The following is a 7,691-nucleotide window of genomic DNA, read 5'->3' as shown; positions in this document are numbered from 1 at the left end:
CCATTCGTTTTCTTTGTTCAGCTAAGACTTAAATTCCCTCTTGTTAAGCAAAAGGTTACAATTTTAAGCTGGAAAATCGAGCATGTTATAAAGCTATACTATATAGCGGTAGGACTATACGGGCAACATTAAGCTAATTTTCGTTAAAGCTAAAATCCTGAGAAATTATACATCCTGTGTAAATAGTGCAGGTATGACTCATAACTGAATTATTTATGAATGACACTCGACCAGTAAATATTGTTTGCTATGCAAATTATATTAAAAGATTAAATATGAAGGCACAGGTTATATCTCCACCGAAAGCACACCTGATTTGATACGTATGAAATATATCTATAACTTGCTTGATCCTGCACTAAGTTGGCGTTAAACGACCTTACCTGGGGACCTCAGGCTATCATGTTCATAGAGATTCAGCGGAGCGCGGCCCAGTTTACTGGGCCGCGCTCAGCCTGTCATTCCGCCGAATCTCTATGTTTATGAACATTTGCTCTAACCAGAGCCCTCTCGCTCGCAGTATAGCGCGTGAAACAAGCGCGTCACGCAGTACGCGTAGACACATGGCTATGTGAAGGTGAACATAATAGCCTGAGGTCCCCAGGTAAGGCCCAGTAATAAACGACTTAAATTGTTTAAAATCACTTTCGAGGCACCTCGACAAAAGATATTCACGCTATTGTGCTTTTCACCGATAAATACGTCAGTAGCGTTTTTGATTGACCATTGTTAATGATCTGGCCCGGCGCGCGCTACTTCGTAGCACTTGCCGTTTATTGATTCACGATGTCAATCCTTCGCAGCTCGGTGAGGCACAGTGGTGCATCTCGCCGATCTTGGATCTACCGAAGAAGTGGTTGCGAGAAGCATTATTGGATGCGCGCGCGCGACCCAGTAGTGCATCGCGCTACAAGCCGTTTCGAGAAGAAAGCGGCGCGCGCTACTTCGAAGAAATTTAGACGAGTAACATCCGCCAACGTTTTTGAGCTTGTTAATCTCTTTCAACAGTATTCCAAGTAATTTGTATAAATGCATATTGACATATTAATTCTGAATCAAGAAGTTTGAAAGAAGTTACAGCAATGCGCACAATTTGGGGGTGTGCTTTCGGTGAAGATATGTGCCCTAAATAAAACAAGCTCACTGTATGTTGACTAATGTTTAGTTTCGGTATAAATATAATTGTTTATGGACTGACCCGGCGCGCGCCAATTCGTTGCACAACTATTTTTTTAAACAGCGCACCCTCGCTGCTCGCACTTGTATCACGTCGTGACCCCCATCGTTGTTTTACTATATATATAACCCCAGAACCCCTGTAGAGTTTCTACGATATAGGGGGAGCCGCGCACTCGTGCGCGGCCGGTCAAACGACGTATGACAATGCTCGCACTACTTCGAAAAATTTATTCGAGTATCATCCATCAATTTTCGGTACCAGGTATTGAGTACTGTATGTTAATTCATGTATGTATTAATTTGCCCCACGCTGTGGTCCCTACCGCACACAGGTGTGTAACCATATCGTGGCTTTCGTTTCTTGAAATGAGGATCGCGACGTGATATAAAATTAATACATAACACATAATAACCTAGACTGTAGACCATGACCAACTGACGCGCGCCGCGGAGCTGCGTTTTGTAATTATTCATTATGGCTCGGCGTAGTATATCAAGTTTATATTTTGTCATTTGTACCTCTACCGAAAGCACATTCCTCAAATTCAAAATTGCGCGCATTCCAGTAACTTCTTTTTACCTGGGGACCGTAGGCTATCATGTTCATAAACATTAAGATTCGGCGGAATGACAAACTGAACGCGGCCCATGAGTAACTTCTTTCAAACTTAATAAATCGAGATCAAACCTTTTGTTTTGTATTTAAAATCAATATATGCACCTTTATAAATTAATTGGAATACTTTAAAAGAGAATATGGAATAACAAGTTCTAAAGCCACTCACGCTATTGTGGAGTTTATTATTTATAGATAATGCATTAGATTTTATTAATTAATAAAATTGAATTTAATAAATTATTAATGTTGATGGAAAAATATATTTATTTAAATTATTTTTCTATTTAGTGCAATGATATTTTGTAGACACTTGTGATGATGTTATGTCATAATCTTTACTTACTTACTTACTTATCAACCGCTTGTGTCATCAATCACGTAGGGTACACTAAAGAATCCTGTGCAATCTCCTAGCCTTTTGCAACTCCGTTATTGAGGAGGGACTTTAACACATCTCACCCGGGATAAATTCATTTTTACTGACTTTTTACATGTTGAGTTCCACTTTCGTGTTGATCTCCGCTTTGAATAATTCTAAAAACCGAACATTAGCACAAAACATAATATTACTTTTCCCGACAATTAGCAGAATCGGAAACATAGACTTGACTTTGTTTATAGAGACCTTCATTGGCTGCCTATTATCACCCTACGCGCGTGGGGTGGACTCCTGGGGTGGACTTTTATTCAGCGCGTATTTTGTAGCCTGTTCAACTTGACGTTTTGAATCGTTACTATCTCAATGTCACAGATACACAGAATGTGAGGTGATCATCTTAAAGAGAAACGTCTCAGCTTTCACCTGGTGTAAAGTTTATCTTTGTACTCAAAATATAGCTCGCTCAGTGTGCAATAGAAGTTGACAATACAATAACCAAGTCCGCGACCGGTCGTCAGATACCGGAGTGTTGCACAAAATTGGGTCCCCAAATTAAAATTCTATGACACAGTTACCATGCAGAAATGTCTAGGGAAACATTTGGTGAAAGTTTCAACTCTCTACTATAAAAATAGCGATAGTTATTGAAGATAAACCGTGAGAACATCCCTCTTGTCGAGATCAACGCTCTAGGAACCTCCCTTCTGTACCACGTGACAACGATTAGAGCGTCACGTGGCCGTCACGTGACACAAGTGCGCGCGTTGACTCGAGCATTCTCGTGGGAAATCCTGATTGCCTGATCAATCTCCTGGGAAATCCTGATTGCTACGGAAAGGGCTGACAACCACTGTTATTTTCGTTCCTCAATTTTCCAGTTCACTTGCTCAGTGCTGTCAGTTGTTTTTTGTTTGCCCTGCTAAATAAATTTCACTCCGTCATAATCCCCTACTCCCCTTTCTATCGTGAAACTTAGTCACTGAAAGTGAAGACAACGCAATCTGGCTGTGCCGGTTCCCCTCTGCCTAGATCACTTAGAATATCCATAGTTAGCAATACTTTAATCGTTTAATGCAGCGATATAGCCAGTTATTAATGCCACATTGTAGATTTTAGCCTGTTCCAATCATCCTTATATCGAGTTAATGAAATTTATGAAATTGCCTACCGTTCAAATCGCTCTCTGTTGTTAGCACCACACTGATTAACTACAATGTTCCAATTTTTTAGAATTATGTCCGACATAATTCTAATTTTTGCTGTTACAGCAGATAGTTATGGTGAAATGGCACGCAGGAATAAGTCATCCCTGTCCTCCAAAAAGCACATGAAAAGGTACTTGGTAAGCCATGTCTTTTCCAATATCAAATCCAATGTATCACAATCTGTGGACTTTTTACTCAAAAACTAGATTGATTAATTGATAATTCATTGCTGATTGTTCACGCGCCCTGTATGGAAGTATAAAAATGGTAATCCGCATACTCCAGGAAGAATTGAAGCAATCTCAAGAGAAAAGAAGGGAATCTGGATCCTTCGTCGGATCGTCACAGAGCTTAGAGGGGAGCTCTACGCTTCACTGGCCATGCAAAGCAGGGAGAGTGACGGAGGCGGAGGCACTGCTGGCTGCTGGAGCGGACATTAACAAGCTGGACAGAGCGCAGTTGAACCCTTTCATGGACGCGATCAACTCAGGTAAATCATTTGACCGCCTTAACAATATGGGTTTATCTAACATTGGTAATAGTAGCAAGAGGTTTTAGTCATGCGTTTGATTACAGCACAGTGTGAAACCCTGAAGCATACGTCGAGCTCTAAACTCTGTTTTGTCTGATAATCAATTATTTGAATATTGAAGGATTAAATTTGGTAACTTGATGATCACATAATTAACAGGACAGGTCGACTGTGCTAGATGGCTGCTGAGGCAAGACGGTTGAAAGCTTCAGCCCGAGATATGGTCGTTTTGTAGGGAGAGGGGGCTAGAGTCAGTGCTAACAGCTTAACAGAAGGTAAAATCCTGAACTTTTGTTCATTGATTCTTCGATACACCCTGAACACTTCACCAGGGAGGATCAAAACATCATAAACAACCATGACCTTGAGAAATTCTCCAGTTTATCAACAAAAGGATGCAGCTACAGTAAATTGGTTATGAAACATTACAGTGAACAGCTTTGGCAATCTTCCATAAACAGCCAGTATCAGTTGGAAGGTTATACAGAGGCACCTACAGTGAGCACCACAAAGCTTAAGTTTCCGCCCAAAACAACAAGGCAACTTGAAACCCTATTCCTAAGTCTGTTCTACCCCAACAACATCATGAATGAATTTCTTCACCGGTTCAACAGCAGCAAATTTGATTCTCCACTGTGTGAATGTGGACGAGGGGAGCAAAACTCACTTCACCTGCTTATCTTCTGTCATGATATAAAACTAAATAAAAGGAACAGCATGAGTGAGCTTCTCAAAAGACACCCATTCCACAACATCTTTAACCAGGGCTATGGTGGAAATTCAATGTTAATATCATGGAGCAGACTTCGCGAGTTCTTTGATTTAGCGGTTGAAATAACAAGGGATGCAGAAGAATTCCTTCGAACAGAGATAAAACTGTAAACAGTGTGTTATATTCCAACTACTACACCATCCCTATGATTAGTGAGCCGGATTCAATGTTAGACCGGACGAAGCATATGTATCGTGAGCCGGGTTAATCAAGACCGGACGAAAAAATGGTTACATCTCAACAACGGATAATACTACAGAGGTGCCATTACAGTTAAATTCTGTTACCTGAACTCTAATAAACAGTTTTGATATTATAGCATATACTATAATATTATGAAAGATATTTTACGACAAATAGAGGTTGTTTACTCATTTATACACCAAAGGTTGGTGTTATTTTAACTAATTTATTATTGTTAATAAAGTTTATATATTGAGAATTTTATACAGTAGTCTATAGACCAATTAAATTATTTTACTGGTCACGTGTATGGTTATGAGTTTTATGACATTGAATGAATCTATTTATTACGAGTATTAAGGACTGCTAGTATATTTTATTTATTTGTTTTCACTTCTGCACGTTTAGGCAGTTGCTCTTGTGACCAGAGTTTTAGAGTTATATATATATATATGAATCAATGAACAGATTCAAAGAATCAATGAACAATCGTTCAGATGTAAAAATTATTTATTCACTATTTTGCATTACATTTAGTTACAGGACTGACATGCGACATCCGTCGTTGACCTTTGTCTTTATTTCAGCAAGGTACGGAGAGCGATCCATGGCTGTCCCGATAGACCCACTCAGACTCCTGCCGGAAGATACTCCTCCGGTTGATCCAGATGAGACAGTTCTAGCAGATGATCAGTTACAGACTGAAGAACATATCCCACAGATCAATGCGTCAACATCTGCAAATGAAGGTACTTCAATCTGCTCTTCTTGTATATGTCTTTGTGCCTGCGTCTGTGATTGTACTGAAGTGTACTCTGTGTGTTTGTGCCTGTGTCTGTCTTTGTATCGAGTGTGTGTCTCTGATTGTACTGCGTGTGTCTGTAATTGTAATGTAGTGTACTGAAGTGAACTATGTGTGTTTATGTGTGTGTGTCTGTGTGTGTGTCTGTGTGTGTATGTGTCTGTGTGTGTATGTGTCTGTGTGTGTATGTGTCTGTTTGTGTTTGTGGGTGTGTTTGTGGGTGTGTGTGTATGTCTGTGTGTATCTGTGTCTGTCTGTGTGTCCGTCTGTGTCTGTGTGTGTCTGTGTTTATGCTGTGTCTGTGTGTCTATGTCTGTATGTGTTTGTGGGTGTGTGTATCTGTCTGTCTGTCTGTCTGTCTGTCTGTCTGTCTGTGTGTCTGTCTGTCTGTCTGTGTGTGTGAGTGAGTGTGTGTCTCTGTGCGTCTGTGTGTGTGTGTGAGTGTGTCTCTGTGCGTCTGTGTGTGTGTGTGTGTGTGTGTGTGTGTGTTCTTTCATAGAAGTTGTTATTTCCAAGATACGAAGTTCGAAAAGCTAGCATTTAGTAATAGACGAATTTTGCAGCTGATATCAGAATCGAAATGATGATGGTACTACACGAGATGCTCATGGAAAAGGTATCAGTTTGCTTTTCTCCTCCCACGAGCAGTACAAAGTGTGGGTTCAACTTTAATCTGATAGAAGATATCGTATGCGGAACCCAAGCCCGGCTATGTCTGTACATAATAACGAAAGAAACCGGTAAGTTTTTAATCATGTAAATGTTCGGCCGAACGTTTGCTTTCATTTTAGACTAGTGACGAAAATCAACAATCGTTTGCCAGTTTGGTTAGTAAAATCGACAAAAAATAGTCCATTCCCCAAGGCCATGATATTCGAATTCTGCCCGTTGAAATCGGCCACTCTGATTTTTATCATTGAACTTTGCATTGATGACATGTTCATTCTCTACAGGTTATGCTGCGAGGGCGTTTAGCTCGATAGATGTTGAAAATGCCCACAGCATTATAAATCATTTGGACCGCCGAGGGGTCCAAAACTCCTCAATCGAAGAGCTTAGTAGACATGTCAGCAACCTACAGAGACTTCAAATTCTCAGGAAAACCTCTCTAGGACGGTAATACATTAACTTGTTTAGTTAATAAATTTAATAAGTAGATTTTGAGTGATGATTACTCAATACTGATATCGAGGTACCATAAAGGGGGTTTATAAACTTATCACTTATGCTTATATGCTTATACTCTTATACTATCAATGAATATCAAATCGCCTTCTCTAGTTATCAAACCCAACATAAATTAAATCTCGGCCTACAAGGAATATTCGATATTTACAACAGACCGAGTGAATGTCTCAATCTTTTCAGGAAGCTTTATACTCCGACATCCACAATTTACCACGCCCCTGAGATCGACAAAGGTCTTTCTGATAGATTGACTTCCAGCCAATTCGATCTATCGAAGCCGAGTGGGAAGAACAAAGAACTGAAACCCATGGTCGCAACGATGCTCCTCGCGGACAAGGGAGAGTTAGGGCCATCGGTGGTCACAAGACTGCAGAATATTTATTTTTTTAAGCGTTGAGGTTGTCACGAAAGCGTACTGTAACGGGACTGTATCAGATTTGAGTGATTTGATTTTGTGATTCGCAGTTCACGTGATTTTATTGTGATCTTAGACTGTAAAAACTATAAAGGTTCAAGTTGAACTATCGTCGCCATGATTATGTATTTTGGAACTGTTCACGTTGAAATTGCTTCGTTAATCAGCAGTCTTCCTTGGTTACCTTCTACTGTGTAATGCAGCTACGATCAACGATACTTAGCTAGTACATTCATAGTAACTGCACTGAGAAGAGTAAAAAATTTGAGCTTTGACGGAATAACATTTCCTTGTTTTTAGATACGGTTACTATTCTAGTGAGGGGTTCATAGCTGACCATTAAGGTCTTACTCACAATAATTTGTGCTCTGATATTGGCCGTACTGACTGCTGTTGAAAAAGCCACGCCATCAGATG

The 7,691-nt window shown here is 40.0% G+C and overlaps 1 long non-coding RNA gene across 1 annotated transcript; it reads left to right on the top strand.

The window, feature by feature from the left end:
* Positions 1–5,456: 5,456 nt before the first annotated feature.
* LOC134822850 (uncharacterized) lies at positions 5,457–7,434 on the top strand. The gene is made up of 4 exons (XR_010161227.1): positions 5,457–5,618; positions 6,235–6,411; positions 6,625–6,787; positions 7,040–7,434. It is a non-coding gene; the product is annotated as an uncharacterized LOC134822850 (long non-coding RNA).
* Positions 7,435–7,691: the final 257 nt, after the last annotated feature.

This window comes from Bolinopsis microptera, chromosome 11 (assembly GCF_026151205.1).
Source record: "Bolinopsis microptera isolate Bmic1 chromosome 11, MBARI_Bmic_1.0, whole genome shotgun sequence".
Lineage (NCBI taxonomy): Eukaryota > Metazoa > Ctenophora > Tentaculata > Lobata > Bolinopsidae > Bolinopsis > Bolinopsis microptera.
Note: the sequence above shows the minus strand (reverse complement) of the source record. Positions and strands in the feature narration are given on the sequence as shown.